Source organism: Lipophrys pholis, assembly GCF_963383615.2.
Source record: "Lipophrys pholis genome assembly, chromosome: 8".
NCBI classification, from domain to species: Eukaryota; Metazoa; Chordata; class Actinopteri; order Blenniiformes; family Blenniidae; genus Lipophrys; species Lipophrys pholis.
Genome location: NC_137630.1, coordinates 24,182,171 through 24,204,875, shown reverse-complemented (window position 1 = coordinate 24,204,875; position 22,705 = coordinate 24,182,171).

Sequence of the window (22,705 nt, the reverse complement as noted above, 5' to 3'; positions counted from 1 at the left end):
TGTGTTTTCCTGCAAGACAACAACGGGGAATACTCATGAGATGTTCTGAAATCACGCAGCTAGTCTTGCTCAATCCCTCCGCCTTTGAGTTTCTTTCAGATTTCTCTTTTAATCTCTCCCTGGAGTCCTTCCCTCCTGACTCGCTGTCTGTCTCTCTCTTTGTCTGCGTGCCTACCTGCGTCTCCTCCTGTCTACCCTGCGCACTGCCTCCCTGCGTGCCCGTCTTCCTGCCTCCCTGTCTGCCGCTCTCCGTTAAGACAACCCCCCCCCAACCCCCGCTCACTGTTGTCTGATGAAACCCACCACAATGGAGGAGCAGGGGAGGGAAGCAGAAAAAAGCAGAAGGGAGGGAGGAGGTACTAAGTCAGAGAGTTCAGAACTCTAAGAGCCAAAGCAAAGTGTTTGAGCAAAACTCCTTCTTTGCTCTTACTCCGATCAAGCCCGCCCGCCCGCCCGCCTGCCTGCCAGCCTATTGATGGAGTTCTCAAAGGGGGAGTTGCTCTAATTGCGGAGTGAAAGAGGCGGCCCCAGAGAATGGTTGATTAGGAGGTTGCTGAATGCCCCAGGGAAATGGGTCACCTCCAGCCTGGCGTAGGCCGCCCGCTTTTCCAGTGCAGGAGAAAGTCAATTACACGCTACAGGCAGTGTGGCCTGGTGGCGGCGAGGCAGCAGGGCAGCGGTGGGTACAATACAGCAGCAGGGGGCAGTGGGAATGAGACGCGCAAAGAGGGAAGTGGGAGAGGGTGATAGTGTTATTGGGGGCAGCGAGAGGGAGTGGAGAGATGGGCACCAAGATGGCAATTTAAAGGAGGTGGGGGCCTCTGGAGAAGTGAGTTTGTGGAGCAGAACTCAGCGAGTCTGCTTTCCTGTGACTGAGTAAAGGGACTGCAGCAACAACGGTGATTAATGCAATTAAAAAATGTCTGGGATGAGGTCAAGTTGGTTTATCCATGTGTGTGATAAGGAAAACACACAGTTAACCATGTTTTTAGAAATCACAGTAATAGAAAAAGATGCTTAGAATTAAATGTGTGAAAGGGTTTTTATCTGTTTGACTAAGTTCTAGATCAATGCCGATTCAACGGGCACCCGGTCTTTTTAGATCCAGTTAAACGTGTCTGTTACCTTTCAATCTGACTGGACAATATAATAACAAACTAGCTCAGTTGAGGCATGCGCTCGCTCCTGCAGCTGCTCTCGTGGTCACTTCTTCTTTGCTTGGAGTGCATGTACATCACATCCCGTCACATCATATCACACAAAGGAAAAACATAAAAACGAACTGAGAAAACTGTTTGGAAATGAGAAAGAATTTTTTTTTTCCAGGCTTATAAGGTTATTTAAATCAATAGACTGAAAACTTACAATTTGTAAAATTACTCAAGGGCATCAATTAGAGTCGGATTCAATCTGGAAAGTTGTTGATCAGAGAGGTTACAGCAGCAGCGTTTTGAGACACAGAGGAGAGGAGGGCTAAATATTTCCCTGTGAGTTGACTGAGCGGTCATGAGAAAGCGGTCTTGAGAAAACAGCCACAGGTCAGAGCAGCCATGCAGGTAAGCATCTCTGAACTTTGTTACCGGGTTTTGACCTGCTTCGTAACCCTGATCATGACCCGAGTGGTTTCAAAGGGTCACTGCCTTCACGCTGGCAGTTGACCTGCACATTTTCCGGTTTGTTAGACGGATGTGATGGGAGGAGCCCGGGGGTCTGCTCTGCTGCGGCATCACCCGGGGTGACGTTGACCTCGTGACGCCTGCAACAGGACAGCGGCCTGCCGGTGACCCCGGAGCCTGGACCCATCGGGGGGCAGGTCACAGTGGGAATCCACAGCGTCTATGGTTTTATGGCGACACTGGAGGAAACCTCATAAACTAGTAAGCGCACAATCCCATCGCCGTTAAGTTCACGAGCTGCGGGACAGTTTTACACATGCGAGGATGCAAGATGGCGAGTTCGCTTGTACAAGATCTAATTCACGCGACACAAAAAGTCTCCTCAAAGTTGGGCGAGACGCTGGAGAGAAAATTCACTCTTGCGGGTCAGAGAGAAGCACATACGTGCACGGCATTGACTGATGGGTGGCTCGTGATCGCAGGGAGATTGCCAGGCAACCATCAAAATCCCCTGAGAATATGTTCCTGTACATTTACTGTGTGTCCAGAGCAGAAATAATTTGATCAATGGGAGCTTTCCTTGTTATTTTAAGACACACAACAATACAGCAACGAGAAACACACAGAAGAAAAGAGCACCTGTAGTCTGGATGCGACGGCAAAGCTGATGCGAAATCTCTATAATCTCCCCATAAGGGCTCCAGAGCTCTTAAATAATTGATTGACCCAATACACAGAGCCTATGTTACAGTGTTTGTGCAGATTGTGAGCTTCTTTGTCCATTTCATAAAAATAAAAAATAAAAAAATAGCAAGTGTTCTTTGAACCATCACCGACACTTCACTAATTTCTTGGCCAATTTTCATTTGTTCATTGTTCTTACTCGCACATGTGACGTTAAAGCCAAGTACCACATATGTTCAAAATAGTTCTAATGAAAGGAGAGAAGATAAAACTGGGTGAGAATCCAAAGAGACATGCTTTAAAAAGTTTGCCTGTTATACACACATTATTTACAATAGTAATCATTTTAATTGTTTTAAATTGGCTTGAAGCACAATTCACTCTTGAACATACAATATATCCTGCTCTTCATCTTTCATATTCAACAGTCTATATCTGAGTAATCAACAGAGCAATCCATCCATCCATCCATCTATCCATCCAACCATCTATCTTTCTATCTGACTCCACATTTCCACAGATGAACTCAGATGCCTCATTAGTCTGTTTTATATTTTCTTGTGCCGATAGGCTCCCTTTACCTTCTTTCATATAAACGTTCTTTATGGCTTCATCTCTTGGCAAAGCATCGGGCTTAATTCCTACTGCCGTCTGTAAATCACTGATTGTTATGACTTTGTTCGTTTCTAACTCCTTTCACAAGTGAAAAAGTAATTTTCATAGATTAATGTGCCATGTCATGAACTTCCTCCACTACATAAAACTGGCTTGTCCACAGCAACATTATTTATTCTACTAATTTCATTTCCTTTGAGATAAAAAGACAATGCACTTATTTTCTTCCTGTGATCTTCGCGGGGGCGCGACATGAGCCTTGATTCCTCTCTGTGATCAATTTGCCTTTTGCTGCTTCAGCCTTTATATCAATCTGCTGGCATTTCATTGTGGCTGACCTTGTGCGACTGCTTTTGTGAAAGAGATGCTATTTTCAGACTCAAAATTAAAACTGCTGCCACCTGAGATACGTATCGGAAATATAAACAAACAACATACACAACAGTGGGGAAATTTGTGTTTTCTTGATTCTATATTAAACGATACAATGCTCTACTGCTCATCCCACCAATGCACTCTACTTGTAAATGCAGCACATTTTATATGGTAAATAAAGAGTCTTTGCAACGATATCAGATCAATTGCAAAGAAACAGTCTTCTTCGCAATTATTTTAAATGAATCAAAAAAAAAAGATAGATGGGAGTTTCCTGAGAATGCTCCACAAAGAAAAGTCTATAATCCAACTACTGTTGAACAAGAGTGTTAAGAGCTTGAGCAACATGAATTCAGCATTTCTAAGTCAATTACATACAAAATCAATTCAAGTTATTGTCTTTTGGTCACTCCCCAAATTTTTTTGTGCTATAAATAGTTTGATTTCTGCCTTCATCGTGATATTTCTTTCAAACAAAACCTTTAATGTATGTGTAAAACTCAATAAAAAGAAACGTCTGTTTAATTTGTGCATTTCTTTATCCACATAAGGCTATATTCGGGTATTCGTGTGAAATCTTCCCTGCAGGATTTGTGTTGTGTTTTTTTTCCCCCCTCAGATTAATCACAAAATGTTTCATTACAGCCAAAGATAATTAAGTTTCCAACAATAACCTTTGAAAGGTTTGTCGAGTTTGTAGATGAAGCCTTTAATACCGACTGTTCATTTCATGGATGCCAATCAGATAATCCTTGTTTTCTAAAAACTGAACACTAAGTTAGCTCCGATTCTCGTTTCTGCAGGAGAAGAGAAGAGAAGTTTGTTGAAGGCGCTGTTCGCAAAACTTCATTTCAATAAAGTTGTTTGTCTTTGCGCCAAGGAGCTTTGTTTACCCAATAAAAAAAAAAAAGCATGTTCTTCTATTGTGGTTTAGTACAAACAATGACAGTTTTTGCAATAAGATGAGCAGCACTTCTGTACCACTGGAGACTGAAAGTGAGCAGAATTGAAATGGCTGAAGAACAACGGAGAACCGAAAGCAAAAATTAGGTTCGAGAAGCCAGAAAACAACGTTGAGAGATGACGGACCTCCCACGACCGAGTGAGTCACACCAGACAGGGGGAAAAGAAAAAAAAAAAACAACACACACACACACACACACACACACACACACACACACACACACACACACACACACACACACACACACACACACACACACACACACACACACACACACACACACACACACACACACACACACACACACACACACACACGGCAACAAACAAGTCGGAAAGACTTGGTGAGAGCAGAGGAGGAGTGAGCAGGAAAATCTGAGCAACGAGCAGAAGCGCGAACTGGCTCTTTTGGCGAGCTGCGTGGTACTTCATCTGCACAAAGGAAGGATTACTCCCGTCATCACAAACATCTCAGGATTCCCCACACTAGCTCCAGTCAATGTTACCGCTTCATTCAGCGTCCGGTTACCACTCGATGGCTTTATTGTGCTTCAAGAGAGCTTCAAGGCTGAGACGGAGTGTTTTGTAAATCTAAAGCTGAAAAAAAATTTAAATAAAAAAATCATACAATACACCTGTTGAATTGCAAGATGATAAAACTTCCTCTGCGTGTTCATTTGAATGAATGTCTTGTTTTCTGTTCGTTTGTAACGGGATGGGATGAAAGTGTGGAGGCAGGAGGGTCTGGGAGGAGCAGAGGGAAGGTGACAGAGTTACAGGGGCAGGCTGGGTGACGTAAATAGAACCGCTGTCGACACCCCCGCCATCCTTTCATAGTCTCTGTGGACAAAACAGAGGCTCACGGCCGTGGTTTGGCCGCACAAACTCACGTCACTTATCACTTTGATGAGTCGGGCACTATGATGGAGGCTTGCTGGCTAACACTGCTACGACTGTTTTTATACTCAACACGGTAGACTGAGAATATTAATAATACAAAATATTTAATTTCTACCATATATATTTCATAAGAAAATGTGCCCAGACTTTAGGTTCTAGTGTTATTGGGTGCAATATACTGTATATCAAAATTAATTAAGTTTGTGGTCATGTCCTTCAACGTTTTGTCAAAGAATATTTTATTCCCTCCTTTTTGCATGAACTTTACTTCATTATGTATCGGTCGTTATGAATTTGTACTATGTGAATAGAACTGAAGTGCACACAACAACCCGCTCAACAGCCACAGGGAGTGTGTAGTGCTCTCACCTTGTTCTCGAAAGCCTGCGTGAAGTCTAAATGGTCTTGGGTGAATTTACGTCTTTAAATGGACCAAACATGTCAATGGGTTTGTCTCTCTGTGTTTGTCCGATGACGGAAGGACAACATTTCAAAACTGTGCATTGACTTCATCTCCCGTCAGCTGGGGAGCCTCAGGATGGATGGATAGAATGAACAGAAGTGGTCTAGCGTGTAAATTAACTTCATTTTTAGGCCAACATTTTGTCTAATGAAAGTTTTTTTCATGAGAAAATGAACAATTTCAGAAATCTCAGAATTGTTTTTGTTTTTAAAAACATTTCCGAGCAAAGCTACTCCAACCAGTAAGATTTAAAGGAATGAATGATCAGTCACTCATGAAGTGGAAACTAGACAACGAAAACACAAAATTCAAACCAGAGTCAGAATCCAAAAAACAAAATAACTTCAGAAAGTGTCACAAATTCACCACAAAGTGTCAGCAGGTTCCGATCTCCATTAATTTGACTTTTTATTGAAGAGAAGATTCTTTAAAGCAACCTTTTCAAACAGGAGAAGGTCCAGACCCCCTGAGACCACGAGACGCCCCAAATGCCAATCACTTGACATTTATGCAGAGAAATTACTTTCTTGCATTAACTTGTGGATAAATCAGGCGTCACTGCCTCCTCCTCATTTCTCATTACTCAACCTCTACAGTTTTCTAACATGTGTGTGAGAATTCATGTCAACTAAAGAGATTCTGCAGTTTGATTAACTTCCATATTTATTTTGTGTTACGCCTACTGTATATCTGTGTGTATACTGGACCACATGTCCATATATGAGGACGGGAATTGAATTTATGCGCAAATTGCAATCTATGTTTGTGGATCATCTTTGGAGGTTCGTCATCCTGCTGCAATGGTTGACAGAAGAGACAAAGACTAAAAGAGTTACGAGTCCGGCACAAGCGATAACAAAAACCTAAACATTACTGGAAGCCGATGTTCACTGTAACACAACACTGCAATAATGTTTGCTTTTGCTCTACTTAAGTCTGCTCACTGTAACTGTACGCTCCTGAATATTCACTTCTTTCTCATCATTTACTTTTATTGTTTGTATAAAAACCCTCACATCGGACTTCCCAGTACTGAAGAACAGCCAGACATTGAAAAGAAAATATGGCCGAAGCGCTCACTCATTGCATAGTTTATTTTAATTCTACAGTCATGAAATCAAAATGAATCCAGGCTTCTTGGTAACGGAAGAGCTCATGAATCCATTCATTTTAATCCAATGTTCAAAATTCTCACCTGAAAAATGTGTAAAATTTTCCAGCTGGGAAGTTTTAAACACAACATTTTGGAAAACTTGACTGCTTTTAACACAAATCTTCAAAGTTACAGGTTTTATTAGGAGGCGTCACAGAAAACTGTAAATAGAAAGGTGTGAAGCTAACTTGACCAAGGCGAACATTAACAAAAATAATTTTGAATTAAGTTTTGTATGGATTGTACATAGACTATTTGTTTGTGTTAGTTGGCCTTTGCTCTTATTAAGGATGTTGAGTTGTGTCTATATTTCTTCTCGTCTTCGTCAGCTTCACGTCCTCCTGGGAAAGATTTAACTTCGGGTCCCAGTTTGGTGTGTGTGTATTGTTGACACACGCAGACAGGGGTAAAAGATTAATGCTTTCTTATAGCCACTGTGGCAGGTAGAGCACAAAGAGTAATTTGATTTCTCCTTCTGCCTTCCTGCCGTCTTTCCGCTCTTCATTTTCTCGTCTGCCTTAAAATCGTCCTCGCAGCCCTCTTTGTTTCCCTTGTTGCTGCTTCTCTAAAATCATTCCACCTTAAAAAAGATCCTAAATCTCAAACACACACACACACACACACACACACACACACACACACACACACACACACACACACACACACACACACACACACACACACACACACACACACACACACACACACACACACACACACACACACACACACACACACACACACACACACACACACACACACACACACACACACACACACACACACACACACACACACACACACACACACACACACCACCTCCATGAAACACAAAGTGCTCGCCTCGTTTCACTGTTCAGGTCAGGGGGATGTTGCAAGAGTGTGGCAACAACAAGAAACGGTCTCTCACAAACTGCTCAACCTAAACCTAGTAGGCCGTTGCCATGCCAACCATACGGGATGTTAGCCCACCTTGTGACGGCGCCAAGATGATGGACGATGGGATTCTCCTCCCCTCCCCTCGCTGTGGGGGTGTGGTCCTACGTGGGCTGGTCAATGGAGTCTACAGACAAAACACACACAAAGCGCACACAAGTTCATTACGGTTCTATTAATGAATAACAAGCGGCATTATTAATCAGCAGCCTGGAGACACACGCACAGGAAGCAGCATTAACGGCTTAATGAGGAGAAGGAACTGCGAGGGAGGCGAGCTGCGAGCTTTTGTCTTCATTTTGGGTGCACATGTACAGAGGAAACACATCGCGGCTCCTGTGCATTAACGCACAGACCACTTCCACGGCAAAAGCACACGAGAAAGGGATATTTGAGACAGGAGTTTGACAGGAAGTGAAACAGTTGAGATCTGAACGTGACGAGTGCAAGCAATCTACAATTCAACCAAACTCTAAAACCGTAACAAGGTAAAAGGAAAATGCTTTCACATCTTCTCCACCAACAGACAGCTGCAGAACCCAGACAAGTGGGTTTTAAACATCAAGCCTTTATCGGCAAAACATCTCCGATGCTCTATGGACTCGGAGCAAGAGTACAAAAACAGACTATTAGGCTAAATCACCACTCTAATCCCAAAAGCACATAATAGGCTAATTTGTGTCCATTTAGATTCTGATAAGAAACTCTGCCTTTGTGTGAGTGTATTTCCCTTATGTTGGGACCCAAACTGGAAGTCCAGTGTGGCTGCAGGGTCTGACCAGCCCACAATGCGGGTGGTCTTAATGCAAACGTAACAGGTAACGGGGTTAGAGGCAGTGAGGAGGCCTTACAGAAATGGTACAGCAAGCCTGTGTGTGTGTGTGTGTGTATTGTTGTAGCTGAAGAGCTTTGTCTGAACGATCAGAGGAGTATTCCGTCGGGGTAAACAGCGTGTAACCATGGACAATGCTGGACGTTTCCATGGCACCCCGTCATCACTGAGGTGTGCTTCCAGGATGTCTCATGTTCATCTGTCTCCCTGTCTGTGTGTGTGTGTGTGTGTGTGTGTGTGTGTGTGTGTGTGTGTGTGTGTGTAGATTTGGAAACATAAGTCTTATTGTGCCGAGTCAAAAACTTCTAGTTAAGTGCAGTAACAGCGGAGTTAATGCAATGTCCTTGGAAGGTATAAAAAGAAATTTATGTGTATGTCAATGATATTCTTCAATGTGGAGACCAAAAATCAGCTTCCATATAAGGAAAATCTAAAAACTTTGCGAGTGAGGGTGTATTTTAATGTTGTTTCACAAAAGGCTCAGGTGATGGAAGTGGTAGTAGTAGTAATGATTGACTTGAAAGCAAGTCTGCAGTCAATGAATGCAAGTCAATGGACTGACCTCGGAAAGCATGAAAACATAATGTGTGAGTGTACGGGCCATAGAAAGCAGGTTTACTTTCATTTTTATAAAGAGCATGTTAAGAGTGTCGGGTCAGAGGGCCTGTTTACAACTGCAGCCTTTCGAGCTGTGTGTGTGTGTGTGTGTGTGTGTGTGTGTGTGTGTGTGTGTGTGTGTGTGTGTGTGTGTGTGTGTGTGTGTGTGTGTGTGTGTGTGTGTGTGTGTGTGTGTGTGTGTGTGTGTGTGTGCGTTAGGTTGATCTTGTGGTTGGCATGATTTTGTGTGTGCGTATGTGTGTTTACTTGTGTGCCTGTGTATGTCAGCACGTGCCTGTATGCCATTCACCGTCAGCGACCTGACCGCTGGCTGCACCCGTGATTGGGAGCAGATGGGGGCTGTCTGTGTGTGTGTGTGTGTGTGTGTGGTGTGTGTGTGTGTGTGTGTGTGTGTGTGTGTGTGTGTGAGGAGACTGGAGGGAGAAGAGAAGGAACAAGAGGAGGAGTGGGTGCTCCAGTTTAGGTGATGTATGGACTCTCACACCCCAACAAAGACCCTCCTTTCCTATTAATTGAAAAGGGAGAAAAATAGAGCCGGAGAATGACTGCTTAAGTGGGGGGGGGGGGGGGGGGGGGGGGGGGGGATGAACTGTGACAAAGACTTACTGGCTCAATTTTTTTCTGTGCAAAAGTTGAACAGGGGGGAGAAAGTAGTGCAGTGTGGCGTGGAGGAGCGGGGACAAGGGAGCCTTCAATGTGATCATTATGACTCTTTGTGCTCACTTGTGACACAGCCACGAGAACCGGAGTGAATCAAACGGTAGTTAACGGCATGTGGCGCTGCTCATACCGCCGCAAAGCCTTGGATATAAAAAGCGTGCGAGAATTAACGAAAGACGCCGAGGCCTTTTTCTCTTAGGGTCTCCTCTCCCGCGAACAAATGTCTGTTCATCAATTCTTCAATTAGCCGTCACCAGAGAGCTAAACGAGCCCTCAACCTTGGACAAGCGCGGATGTTTCGTCTTTCAGCGACGCACTCGAGCAACACATTAAATATCGCGCACGGCGGCGTCCTCCTCTCGCTGTGGCATCTCAGGATAAAGATGCAATAAAGATGCGGGCAGAGTTCACAGTTTACTGTGCTTATAGAGAAGTCGTTAACTTCATAAACCTGAACTAGGCAGTACATCACAGGTGGTAAAAAGGAGCTGATATTTACTGTACAGATTGTATTTCAGCGGCATTTCTGCATTTCCAAGTAGCTCTAAGGCACTGGCAGGAAACTGATTCAACTCGGCTGTCAAATTTTTGCTGTGACTTTTGGGATTTATTTTTCCACTTTACGTTACGGCCGATGTCACACCTGACAATTCATTGTTAGCGGGATTTATTGTTTTGAATGTTTTATAAAAACAGCAAGGAATTCATGACGATTAATGTGAAAGAAAAGAAGGAGAGAAAGTCCTCAAAAATGAACAACTATATGTAAAATAAACAGATCTTATACTCTGATTAAAAAAATAAAAAAATAAAGAATCCACAGACTTATATTTAGTCTATCTGAGTTAGAGTTGGGGACTTCTGCACCATGCTTCTCCTGCAAATGCAACACGATAGAACCAAAGATATAGTCTCAATAATATAACAGTACCGGAAAAAAAAGATGCAAGTCTGATAAATATAGCTGAATATATTCATCTGGGAGAGATGAAACCCCTACATTTGATCGAAAAGATAAATTATGTGAACAAATCAACGGGCAAAACTAATATAATCCATTGTATTTCAAACATTACAGCTCATTTTGAAATCATGTTACACTTCAGGATGCCAACACCGTCTTTACATTTATGATCAGGGTTAAACATTTCTTTATTAGATAATCTAAATCAGGTCACTTTGAACCACCTTCTTAGTTGAGCTGCTGCAGGTTTAGATTATTGGGCGACCTCGTGTAACGCACCGATCCGTCGGGCGTCTCTCTCCTCCAGTTTCTGCTCTCGCTTTACTTTCCCGTAGGCGTCTCTGGACTATGAAGCTGAAAGTCCCCGACTTGCGGTTTCTGTTCCCATCAGCCTGCATCATGTTGAACATTTCACTGTTTGTTGTTTGGCATCCTGCTCGTTCTCTCTCTTTACTCTCCTCCAACTCAAACCGGTCGAGGCAGGTGGTGGCACCTCCGAGTCTGGTTCTGCTGGGGGTTTCTTCCTGTTAAAACTTGAGACTTTCCACTCCATGGTCTGTCTACGCTCGCTCATGTGTTTTCCTCCGTAAATTCAATTAAATGTTAAGTGCTGTGTGATGACTATATTGTAACTTGGCTCTGCATAAAAGAACAGGACTTTCAAGAACCGTTGTGACAGAGTCAATGAAACACTCGGAAAGTTTTCTAATGCTTGAAAAAAAAGAAAACAGCTGGAAGAAGAACATCTCTCAACTAATGAGGTTAATTGCCAACAGGTCAGTGCAGGATTAGAAAATCCTAGAGCTGCTGACTCGTTCAAAGCCGAAGACGAAGAGAGGCTCAGCGCTCTCTTTTGCAGGGTTAAAGACGATGTGAGAAAGCGGAGCAATACTTTTGATTAAAGCAATAAGAAGAAAAAGGGCCTCTGTCTCTGGAGTGAATGTATAGATAGTGAGATGCGTCTGTTGTCTGTGGCCGTCAAGCTGGAGCAGAGCTGCACGTTCAGCGTCTCTCCACTGAACTGCTGTGTCTACAGTGTTTCTATCTTTAATGTGGGCTTTGGGTGAAACACGACATGAAGGCACAAACACGTCCTCACTCTGCGTCGCTGTGACGACTGTAAATCTGCAGGCAGCCAACAAACAGTCCTGATAAGATAAAGAAGGTGAAACTACACACACGCACACACACACGTGCCTTCATCTGTCACCTTCAGCTGAACCAGGAAGAGAAGTGGGAGACACGACGCTATGTGGGACAGAGAAAGGGATGCTTTAGTCATGCTAACAAAGACCATTTCATCCTGGATTTGTGTGAAACTAATCAGTTTGTGATCGTTCTCTGGCAGATCGGAGGATGAGACGCTGTTGATAAACCCGCAGTTAAAAGAATCCACTCACCAGTAACAGATGATTTTAAAGTCTGTTCAGGCTCATATAAAAATAACTGCAGTGCAAACTGTGAAATACAGTAAGTGGCGGAGTGATTTAGTGGTTGGCACGGTTGTGTCAAAGCATTCTGGGCCTCAAGTCTTTGCATGAAGGTTGCATGTTCTCCCCATGCCTGCATGAGTGTTTTTTCCAAACACTCCGACTTCCTGCAGCAATTGAAAGACATGCTTGATAAGCATGACTGGTGATTCTAAAGTGGATCGATGGTGTAAAGTCCAGTGTTAAGTGTGATTGGCAGTGTATTTGAAGGTGTAAAGGGTTAGCTTCCCTGAAATACTGCTTTTTTCAAAAATAGGGTCCGCTGACCATATCTGGATGTTTGTGGTACATGTGAACAGTCAAAAAAAACATAACGCAGACGATCACAGTGTAACTCCAAGACAATCCAACTCCTGGATTATCAAGGTGTCCAGTTAGGAAGCCAATCCCAAGTGACTATCTCCAGAGACAGGGTACGCCCGAGTCAGGGTACGCCCGAGTCAGGGTACGCCCGAGACAGGGTACGCCCGAGACAGGGTACGCCCGAGACAGGTCGCCAGCCCATCACAAACAGAGACAGAGTCACATTTACAGCAGTGGGCAATGTAAAGACTCTAATTAGACTCCAATGCATGTTTTTGGACTGTGGGAGGAAACCGGAGTACCAGGAGACGACCTACGCACACGCAAGGAGAACATTGAAATTGCACACAGAAAGGCCTCCGAGTATGTAATTTTTGCTGTAAGCCAGGAGTGCTAACTACCACACCACCGTCACTTTTCACAGCCATATTTTGCTCTGGGTTAAGTGACAACCACTTCCCTGAACTGACACCATTCATTAAACCGGATGCTCTGTGATTTTAAAAGTAAGGCAGGATAGCATCTACTGTGATGCGGATCTGACAGTGGTCACATGGAGCGTTTTTAGAGTCCAAAACACAAAAGGCGAATTCTTTCCAATAAAAACGATTAAGGGAAGACGATGTACGGGGTGGCGGTTGGGAAGAAATATGTCATTTGTCGAATGGCTTCTGGGGCCAAGTTCTACACTAAACTGCAAAAAAGAAGCAGAGTACACCATTAGTCTCAATAACATTTTACTAGATTTGATTCCTGTATCAAATCCTCTTACCAAACCTCAATCCTCTGCAATCCTGCATCAAATCTGATTACTTTTAGCACGCGACGTTTGCAATTAACCGACGCTGTAAGTACAAAAAAACTTAAAGATTTAGTTTAAATCAGCCTTTATCCAGTGGTGCTTCATTTAAGCTTTGCAGCGTCAAAATGAGATAAACATGCAAATATGAGCAATTTATTACACAAATCAGACGGTCCCTTTAAGTGCAGTTTTCATGAAATATTTCAAATTTAATATGTTAGCAGTCAGATTATAAAATCTACTAACAGCATCGTTACTGTCCGATAATTAAATAGCAGAAAGGTGAGAGAGAAAGCACTCAATAACAGATATGAATCAGATTTTTGTTTCGAACGCACGCCAAGTGGAAACGGTTTTAAAACACCAAAGTTCACTGAAAGTCAGCAAAATTTGAAACGTTGTGAATTCCATTTGATGCTATTAGGGGAGAAAAATAAATATTTTTTGAAGCTATGATAATAGTCACGGCTCCCTCTCTTTAACAGATTGTTTGCTCATGTGTGGATATATAAAAACATTTATACTTCTGACACCACATGCACGTAAAAACTAGTATCAACATGCTAAGTCAAATTAGTGTTTTGTTTTCCCATCACAGATAAAAGGGACAATATCACACTATTTAAGAGGCTTATTCATCCGCTGATAAAGACTCTTTTCTGCTAATGTGAACAATACATCCAAAACTGTGAGTTGCATTTGAACATAGAACAACAAGCCACAGGCTGACATGCATACTGATGACGGCAGATGGCCGTCTGAAAACAGCAACAGAGCTGTTTGTGATGAGTGTGGGTCAACAATGAAAGGATAAATTATGTCTTCATAGGGCTACACAATGATGTAGTGGTGAGCTCGGTTCTTCTACAACAACAAGGTCCCCCGGTTCGAGTTTTCCCGCTGTGGAGTTTAAACATTCCTCCCAAAATCCAAAAACATGCATTTAAGAGTGGCGACACTAAATCGTGTGTAGATGTGAATGTGTGTGTGTATGTGTGTGTGTGTGTGTGTGTGTGTGTATGTGTGTGTGTGTGACTGTCCGTGTTTGAACCTCCAACCTTTAGATGACATTCTCTACCAACCGAGCCAGTGGTGAGCTCGTGGTTATCACGGTAGCCTCATGGAGCCGGGACTTTCTGTATGGAAACAGGGTGTGCATGTTCTCCCTGTGCGTGGATCTCAAAGTGTAAATTGCCCATAGATGTGAACATGTGGCTCAGTCTCTTTGTCTTTGTCCTTTTGATGGCCTGGTGAACTGTCCAGAGTGCACACTGACTTCCTCCTGAGTTCCTCCTGGATGACTAGAAGATCAATGGCTCTTTTCTATATATTTATAAAATCACATGTATGAAATGACAACGTGTTCCTACTATTTTCTGGACACGTTAATCGTTGCTTGTTCTTTGGTATTGTGCACTCAACTTCTGAGAAAAACTGAAAGCGGGGACACAAAAGTTTTTAATCGAAAAATATACAGATTTGAATTCAGTATTTGCATGAGGGCTTTTAAAGTGCATCAGTGTGTTTACCTAAAGGAGACTTGATGAGGGTTACGGCGGGGGCAGGCTTCTCTTTCCAACCCTCAGTATTGTGGGTCCTGCCACTCATTTCAGACTATACAAACAGCAGGAGTCCAAAACACTCCAGGTGAGTAAGATTAAAAAAAAACATTCACATCCAGCCAGAAGAAACTTTGCCTTCAAAAAAAAAAAAAACATCTTGAGGCGTCGGATGAATTCAGAGGAAATTCAGGCAGATCTTTCTTCACAGGCTTTATTCTCCCCCTCTCCTCACCCCCCGTTTTCCAACTTTTTTTTTTTTTTTTTTATAACAGGATTTTTCACTGTGTGTGTCTATCTTCTGTGATTGCTGTGAATAAGGGAAATTGTGTGCACGAGCCAGCATACACAACGGCACTGCAGAGAACGCATAAAAGTACATTGTGTGAGAGTGCGTGTGTGTACTCTGGGTGACTCTGCTTTAGTTTTGCTTCGCCCCGTCCCCTCCAACAAACCCAGCACTCACACTGGAGGAAAATACGAGCCAAGCCACATCTTGGCACCTTGCCTCTCCTTAAACAAATCAGACCACAGAGGCTAATAAAAAAAAAAAAAAACTCTGGAGTCCAAAGCTCTGCCTCCACAGACGAGGGGGTACCGAAGAGGGGAGCCGCTCTCGGCTACCTCGCGCCGTCTAAAACGAACCAAGGGACGGAGCGTCTCTACCCACCAGACTCTCGCTCCATCATCGATGCCGCTTTGATGTTATGTTGGTCTTAACCAGCCGCGAAGACGGACAAACTCATTGAAAACAAATAGCTTTAGTACAGTGACAAAGTGAGAGAGAGCTTTCCATCTTTAGACCAATTACTGCTATCACAGCACGCAGCCTGCTGCTGCAAACTTCACACTTCAGAGAGGGATAAGGAGGGCGGAGGATGAGGAGAAGCAGAGTTGGAAGGCGTCTGGCTCAGGGCAGAAATAGGCCAAGCAGGTCTGAAAACTAAAACTCATCCAGCAATCCAGGGTGTGTCGGCTGGCCCGTCACATAAGTATTTACATATTCAAAAGTGCGAGACAGAGAGAGAGAGAGAGACAGAGAGAGATTTGTATGACTCATCCTCTCCAAGTAGGTACAGGAAACTCGCAGCTCTGCGCCGCTCTACAGTCTGACGTGTGCAAGGTTTAATTAACCTCATCCCTAATAATTAATCACAAGGACAGAAACTATTAAAAAGAAGCAACTGCGAAAAAGATGGAAAGAAAAAAAAAAAAAAAAACACAGTCTGGTTTTTGTTTTCGGTGAAACTCAAGGCCACTTTAAAGACGTCTGCCCAGCGCACCTGCAGAGCAATTGGTGTGAGGCCGACACCGACTGTACTCCAAAATGTGGTTTGTACTTGGTGTAGATACGACACAGTGAAAAGATCACTTCAAGCTGCATATGACTGTGATAATTCTGTTTAAATGTCTAAATCTAATGCTTCCCTGGTGAGCTGTCCAGAATTAAAGAGCAAACCAAGACACCTTAAGAGTGGTTTTGTGGTTCCATAATGGACCTTTATAACTATGACTAATAAACATTGAGCACTTTTAAAATACACATAAAGGTTGCGATGGTGGTGCAGTGGTCGGCACGTTGCCTCACAGGGACCGTGAACGTCAATATGGACAAATGCAAAAGCGATGGAGTTGATCAGCAACACCGAACCTCAAGTCAACGTCTGTCAGTAAAAACAAACAAACCACGAAATCACGCCGTATTTAAGGCCCCTTCATCCATTTATTTATACCCGATTTATCCAGGTTCAGGTTGCAGGTACCTGGAGGGGCGTCCTAACATCAGGCAAAGGGCATCTACCCCCTTGGAAAGGTCACTACTCCTCCACAAGGTTAACACAAAGAGTAAACTATTACTCAGACAGTCATAGCTACTGGGAAATTTTAGGTCACAAGTCAACCCAACTCTCAGTTTTGGACTGTGGACGTGGGAGGAAGCCAAAAGACAAAAAACATTAAAGAAAACAAAAAAAAATATGTGCATGCACAAGAAGAAAGTGTAAATTTGATAAAAAAAAAAAAAAAGGACTATGACGCAGAATCAAACCCTCGCTGTGAGGAAGGAGCGCCATTAACTCCACCTTGCCACCCACTTCAGTTTCACTGTTACATTTATTAAAGCTTCTAAAGCAAGATATGGCCATTCCTTTAAGTTAAATGATTACAACAGATTGGCTTGATATGAATTATCTACAAAAGCGAGCAGAGCTGCATTGGTGTTGAAATCGTTTGGAAAAGAGCTCCTGTCTGGATGCAAGCAGTCGTATCGGTTGCTTTTCTGTTCAATGGTCACAGTTTTAATGCATCGCTCTGCTTAATTTTCCCGGTTAAAGCTTACTGAACCCGGCAACAAAAGTGTCGCCTGTGCCTTAAAGCACCTGTTGCTCACAGCGCGGGAGCCAACACAGAGTCTGCGTGTCCCGAATATTTGTGTGCGACGGATAAAAGTCTCAGTTACCTGTGAACTTGCACAGGTTGATTGTAAATCAGAGGTGACACACAACAGTGAAAAAGGCCTCGCCGAGCTGAAATCTTGCATTTCGGTCACAAACCCTGACGAGTTGCGCCGCGTGTGCGGCTCCTGCTACTTAGTTTGAACCCGGCCATGTGCTGAACATGTGTGCGGGAGGGGGGGGGGGCAAATGTGAGCACGGGACAGGCACCATTTAAAAGTATGGATGCATTTGTGTGAGTCAGTAATGTTGCAGCGCCAGCAGACGGCAGAGATAAGAGCCCATAAACCTCACATGTCCTCGTTTTTGTCACCTCCTGTTGATCAGGGAGGAAAACTAACAGGGTCGAGTCGTGAAGACATAAACGCGACATTAAAACATGCCTCCACAGTCAAACACAGAAGTGGGTTAAATAAAACGCCTCATTGGAAATGATTAATAATGCAGGGGCTATGCATTGTCATAACATAGAAGACCGTTTCTGCGACTTAATTAACAATGAACCGGGAGGCAAGCCTGTCATATCAAGCAGCGGTGAATGACTGGAGCTTTGGTAAATACTTAAAACATACTTGTCATCACAGAGCATAAATTACCTAGTTACAAGCCTCATGGGGTAGAGAAAGAAAGAAACAAAGAAAATGATGCTGTGGAACGGCAGGAAGAAAAAAAAAAAAAAAAAAAGTCCCCTGTTTTCAGTTAGCACTTTGAAATGAATTAAAAATGAGGGTGCAAACCGAGACCTTTCCATAACGTCATTACTGTTCGTTCTAATTACCGGGCAGGTCAATCAATAACACACTTCCCTCCATCCACAGCCACATCCCCGAGTGTTAATAACCTGAAGTATACAAATTAAAGCTGATGATTGGAAACAACCACTCAGGTGTCAGTTTCTGAAAGCAAAGATTTAAGAGTATATGGACTATAATGAAGGTTGGACTTATTGCAGGACTGTGATTTTATTTACCAAAAAACACATAATTTTGCACTGGCAGTGAGTATTCTGCCCCTGTAGGAACATTGCAGCTAACCAGGGTGTGGTTTTTAGAGGTGGGGACTTCTTCTTGCTCATGTATTCATTCGTACACTTGCTCACACCACACACACTTTGATGGACATGGTCAGCAGTGATACCCAAGTAGACAGTGGAGTTTAACACTAAAGGGCACAAACTGCGCCGAGAAAATAACTCCCACACACAATTACACCAGCCTGGATCGCCAATACATGGCTTTCATATTGTATAAAGCAAATTCTGACTCTACCATCTAAATGCGGCATCATAAATTTGAGACTTATCAGATCTCGGTTTCCTGTTCTTACCCGACAGGAGGAAAACATTGTGGGGGTCTTCAGAAAACTTTCAGACACTTTGAACGGCAATTTGATATAATTGTAGTCTCGTTTGTTTAAAATGCTGTGTCAAGCCCTTTGTATAAACACCATATTTAGAAATATATGAACTCTTCCTGTATTGAACAAAATCTGCAAAGTGTTTCTTCTGGATAAACTCTGATTGTTCAGCTCTGTGCACTACGTTGCATTACGAGCCACCAACATCGCTGCTGGTGAGGAGATATGCGTCTCTGCCTCGGCTACAGTAAAATACTTCCTGGATCTCTGAGGCTGCAGACAGTTTGTGGAACTGAGTCCAATACTTGACATCTGAAATGAAATGATAATTAAAGTAAATCACCTGAAAAACCCTCCAATAAAGTGAGGTTGGAATGTCTCAGCACCTCATCTTATAGTTTTGAGGAGAATATTTGAAAGCATCTGTAAAGCGCCGAGGTGTTCTGGTGTGCTTCAGATATCCGTCTCTGCGTGCGGCGCAGAGTCCGGGGTTGAACTTGGGTTTGAGGCCAGCGTGAACTGTTTTCACAATCCTGTGTCAGAACTTAGATCAACCTCAGGTCTTGATGCTGCGCTGCTTTAACACAAAGACAGTTTCCAACAAAAAGCACTGCATTATTGTACAGTCGCAGCTGATTTATAGATCTAAAGCAGATGTACAAACTTAAAGGTTTTCTATAGAATCAGGATGAAACAAAAAGGGCTTGACACTATAAACATAGTAAACCAACCTCGCTATAGACACAAATAATAAATGGGAAAAAAAAAACCAAAGAAAATTAAATTAAAAGCCAGTCTTGGTCATTTTTAAAGTCACCAACACTGGTTCCACAGACATGAGCCATATAAATAACCAAACCACCAAACATACTGTAAAGTTAAATATTTCTGAGTAAAGGAGGAAGGAGAGTTTATTAAATTATATAATTTTGTACTTGGGTAAAGTATTTCCAACTTATTGGACTCATCCAGTCTCTACTATTATTATGATATAACAACAGTATCTGACTCGTTTTATTTGTCTGTTGCTTCAGTAAAATTTTTGTGCATTGGTTAATAGTTTTGTGTCTGAAGGTGTCTGATAGTGAAATAAAGCAAATCAACCAATCAATTATATACTTTAGTCCACTGGTTTCAACAGTCCTACATTTTACCACTATTACTCTGTAAGTAAAGATTTGACATACAACAATCGATAGTAAACAACAGTAATAATAGTACACAAGGTGGTTTAAAGTAGCTCTATGAACAACCAATGATATAACTGTGAATACAGTCAACAGGAAATAATGGACTTTGCAAAATGCAATACTTCAAATTTGCATTGATATCAACACAAGTAATATTTTAAATGCCTCCACTCTACCAGACAAGTGACGCATTCACTTTTACTCAAGTAGAGGATTTCCACACTACTGTTTTTATTGTAGGTATTAGGTGACCTGGATTACTGTAAATGGAGTAAACCAGGAACTTACAATTGGCCAAAAGCCGTCACGAGCCATTAAATATGTTTATCTTCTTGTATCAGATGCAGGTTTGTGTATGAACATCTAATCTCAGATTGAAAAGTCGACACAAAGGTCAATAAATATACTTGCCGGAGTGAAGAAAGTAAAAAAAAAAAAGAAAAAAGGAGGGTGGGGTGACTGTGAAAGAATGTAAAGATGTTTTTCTCACGAGATAATTGCAAGCAGATAAAGCTGAAGCTCTTTCCTGCTCAAGCTGCCAGCAGAAAGGCCATTTATTTTGCTGAGGCATGTGTATGATGATAAGTGTGTGTGTAAGTGAATGAGCTGTGAGTCTTTCTTTAGTGGCAATGGGATGTAATTGGCTCACAATAAGCCATCAGTGTGGTCTCGGTGAGACAACACCATCTTCTCCTCCTTCCTCATGCTCTTCACTCTTCGCGGTGACAGTGAGGGAGCAGATTCTCCACATAAACACCCTCCTCCCTCTATTTATTTGCTCAGAGTCCAAAAACTGCACAGCATAAGGGGAAAAAAAAAAAAGATAGCAGGTGGGAGGGGTGGAGGAAGAAGAGAGGAAAAAGAGGAGGGGAGGTAGGTGCACAAACATACACTGCAGAATAAGCGGCACACACGTGGATGGGACACACACACACACACACACACACACACACACACACACACACACACACACACACTGCACACACTCCTGGTTGAGCATCTAAATCACATTAGCTGCCTGCCTGCCATCCATCACTCCCACAGACAAAAAGCACATGCCGGAGAGGCAAGGGGAAACTGCATGGCAACATGCATAACCACCCACAAACAAACACACAATCGGTTACAGAGCAGCCGACACACCTTGAAACCAGACGACAGCGTGCAGCAGAAAGCAGTCCCTCCACACACACACACACACACACACACACACACACACACACACACACACACACACACACACACACACCACACACACACACACACACACACGACACACACGACACACACGACACACAGGACACACAACACACACACTCCCCAGTCACAAATCAACTTGCATTCACTTCCATGCACATCACTGTCAGCACACATCAACTGCACGTCAGGGTATCCAGCTCATTTGCCTCTGCGGCTGCTGCTGCTTTGTGCTCTCAGCAAAGTTGCACTGGCGTCAAAGTAAATCAACAATTTCATGATAAAACAATGAGAGGGGGAAGAAAAGAAAAAAAAAAAAAAACATACCATGGCTGCTTTAAATATTTAAGGCAGATGGAGCTAAGAAGGGGCAGAGCGACATCTTGAGAAATCTCTCTTTTCTGCCTGTATCAATCTTCCTTCCCATTAAAGGGGGGAGGGGGCCCTTATCTAACTGTGTGTTTGTGTGTGTGGACCCAAATGTTTGTTGGAGGAGCCTCTTATCTTGAAGATCGTGCGGGGTGTCAGTGGGGTGCTTCTTACCTAATGGGATGCATAGTGAGTGTGTGTGTGTGTTTGTGTGTGTTTTTTATCTAATGGGCCGTCTCTTGGGTGAAGTAATTGGCTGGCAAGACGTGGAGGGGAGGGTGTGTGTGTGTCTGTGGGGGAGGGGGGGCACAAGGAAAAGAGGAGAGAGAAGAGGAGAGATTTGTGGAGGCTGGACCAACTTGACGTGTGGTCCATATATTATAAGACCATATGGTGCCCGCTGTGCAGCAGGAGCAGGCAGAGCACCGCCGCGCAGCTCTCATCCACTCGTCTATCGAGTCAGTCTCTCAGCTCCCACTGTTCTCCCTCCCTCCCTCTCTCTCTGTCTGGTTAACTCAATAACATCCACAGTCTCCACTCGGTAAAAGCAGAGAAAGAAATCAAGATAGAAATGTTTTTTGAAATCCCCCGGCTTCCTCTCATCCTTGACGACCAGCTCAGGCTCCTGTCTCCTCCGCACCTTCCCTCGCCTGATGCCGCTCGCAAACCCTCAACTCATCGTACGGCTTAATCCGAACCAAAAAGGATTACTTCAATCGCATTAAAATCTGAAAACTGACAGTGCCGTCTCGGTGATGACAGACACAGTGACTCTGTTTACGCGAGCACGTGTGCAGCGCCAGACAGTAGCAGAACTTCTACTTGTGGTCGGCGGAGACAATTAAGACGGTAGACGCTTCTCCGGCTGCGCTGCGTTAGTTATGAAATGGCCAACGACCGAATGCAGCTGCAAGCCCACGCGTGTCTACGTGCACGCACGTGGCATCAAAGTGGCGAGCGAGTGGGCTGCTCTTTTAGTTGGCTCATGAAATCATTTAAAAATTGGCCCGCTGCAACACACACACACACACACACACACACACACACACACACACACACACACACACACACACACACACACACACACACACACACACACACACACACACACACACACACACACACACACACACACACACACACACACACACCAGCCGTTTGATGTGTAATGAGAGAAACCATTAGCAGTAAAAATGGGCTCTCCCCG